Here is a 2,815-nt window from a genome sequence, read left to right as displayed (position 1 = left end):
ATACGCGAAGTGGATCTGCATGTGGAGATAGCACTGCGTAACGGAGTGTATACTGAGTTACATTGTAGACATAAGGAGAATCCAGGTAATGAATGGCCTTTGCACCGGTCCATTAGTGATCATGTCTGCCAAGCCTTCTGCAGAAGGAATGGGACGAGCAGCCATGCATTCAAAGTCAACCTTGTGTAGTAGTTCTGACTCACTGACACAGTTTCATTCACTCTCACAAGTGGTTTGTTTATAACATGTGTGTTTTTTTTAAATGCTTTGTTAAACGCATGGGCCGAACAGCAACAAAATCATGGTCAGTCAGCTATTACATCTTATTCTTCTTGTATTTTGGGGTTAAAAAATCCTAGAATCACGTGTTCAACTATAAAAGGTACCGAGGGGAGGATGCACGGGTTAGTTTGACTTTCGAAATGTGAATGGTATAGAGTGGATGGACCCAGCAGCCTTGGCCATTTTAAATAGGTTGAGTTGCACTTTTGTGCATGCCAGCACTGTGCGCTGCACTTTGGGCAGGCTATACTTCAGTACACATCAACACGATAACTATGGGCCCACTTACTGTCTCGTTGACGGTGCAGTGATGTGGGGCGCGGTCGCCTCCGTCTCTAATACCTTATGGCCCCGTTGCCAACCACTGCCTCACAACCTGCTCAACAGTGTGCTAATGCAATGTTTTTCACACACCCCCCATACATGGAGCTGAGTGGGGATGCTCAATTTATGTGTGTCTTGCCCCTATCCTCACTCGATCTCATGTTTTCATTCCCCATCCTCTTCTCTTGAGACTCTTATGTGGGTCCTTTATGCCTATGCTATCAGGAAAGATACTGTCAAGTAGAAGCACCATTCTGGATAATATCAGGACAAGATATATAAAGGGCTCAAAGGTTCTAGATGACAGCATTCTTAAGGTGCCCCTCATGTATACTGGTTTTCATCAATCTATTATAGTCCGTCTATATTACAAACATTTATCTGAGTGTTTGGCGTCGGTACTTAAGACAGATCGTTCATTGTAGCATCCCATATCCCTCTGTTTCAGCCCTGCTTCAAAAGTGCTGATTCTCTGTCCTGTTACTTTAGATGAAAATAAGGAGGCCACTCCCACCGCCCCCCTCTACGAGGATATTGTTAGAAAATTACACAAATGGTGCTCTAGGGTGGGGGGGTGGGATTCAGAAGTGATAAGTGTGGGGGGGGGGGGGGGGGTTAACCTTGGTGGTGATGGCAAATTTTCCCAGCCAAAAAATCGTTCATAGACATCATTAAGTGGCCCAGAAAATCTGATCAGCTCATTTCAGACAGGTTTTAATATAAATGGATCAGGACAACACAAGTGAGCAAACTATTGTGCTTGAACTTCAGAACTCTCCTTTACACAGAAGGGGAACATGCGTTTATGATAAAGGGACATGAAAAGTGGATTTTGCATAAAACGGTGACCTTTAAAGGTGGCGGTAACGGTTATTTGGAGAAACCAGCTCGAGTCGCTAGGAATTTTATTATATACACAGACCGGAGAAAATCTGCACTTCCTTACAGAGCCCCTCTTTCCAACACACACGAACGCGCAATGACCAATGAGGGCACGAGATAAGTGTGCACAGATCGGAAGGGCTGAGGCAGGAGGCCATCCGTTAGCTTTAGCCGGCGTCTAAAATGATTGTCGTGTTTTTACAGTACTACCGGCTTCCACAGATTACATTTCTTTATGGGATGTTTTGTCAAAGCCACTAAGTGTATATTAAATATATCGGGGATTTTAAGAGCCATCCCATTGAACTATGTTAACAAAAGTGTATCTCGAGCCGTGTTTCTCAAACTTCTAACCCACCTTTAAGGATTTCAATAATGTATCTTTATACATTTGATTAACACGAAGGGTGATAAACATATCCATCCACCTGCATCCAACATGCTGTTTAAACTCGCCCACCAAGGGCCTGTTTGTTAGGACTGCCTTGTCTGAGCACCTGATTGCACTGCACATTGCCACCGAATCCGTGCTGTGCAGGCCTCCCAACCTCTCCTGCATCGTTTCACCGTTTGGATTGCCGGCACGAGCATTCAATCATACACGCACTGCTGCTGAGCGAGGCAGAGGCCTTTCATTTACCTCGCCGCAGGTATTTCAATCTACCATGCACGCACATTCTCACCCACACACGCAACGCCTCTCTTCTAAGGTCTCCTTGTTCGTTTCCTCAGCCACCATAGGACAAGTGGTATGGTCAGTGAGAACAAGATGTTATGAAGTAAGAAAAGGGCTGGAAGATAGGCAAAGGAGTGAAATTAGGAGACAGCGAAAGAGAGGACAAAAGTAACACAAAATCTGTCATATTGAAAACACATTCGGACCACCCACAGAGATTCCTCTATCGTAACATAGACATCCACAGAATACATGAATCAAGATAAAGGCTCAAGCATGCAAGGGTTAAGCTCGTAGCTAATCACTTGATAGCTGGATGGTTCTCATATTACTTGTTAATGCTGATGTTAAGCAGTTTGTGCCTCAGATTAAAGAATGCTTAGCGCTTTCCGTCAGAGCTGACCACTGACAAAGTTGCGTAGTTGGTAAGCTAGTGCACTCTATTCTAAAGTAATGGGTGACTCGATACATAAAATGTGGAAAACTAGCTGTAAATTAGCTTAAAAATGCCTTATGTCAAAGGTGCTTTAACAGTATCTATCTGCAATTTTCAAGTGGCCTTTATTGATTAAGATAAGATAAGCTGTATATCGAATGAGACGCACAGAAGCCAGTTACCCTCTTCTGTGTCCATCTTACAAATATGTTCGA

The sequence above is a fragment of the Notothenia coriiceps genome, unplaced genomic scaffold, assembly GCF_000735185.1.
Source record: "Notothenia coriiceps isolate Sejong01 unplaced genomic scaffold, NC01 NC01_scaffold00004067, whole genome shotgun sequence".
NCBI classification, from domain to species: Eukaryota; Metazoa; Chordata; class Actinopteri; order Perciformes; family Nototheniidae; genus Notothenia; species Notothenia coriiceps.
Note: the sequence above shows the minus strand (reverse complement) of the source record.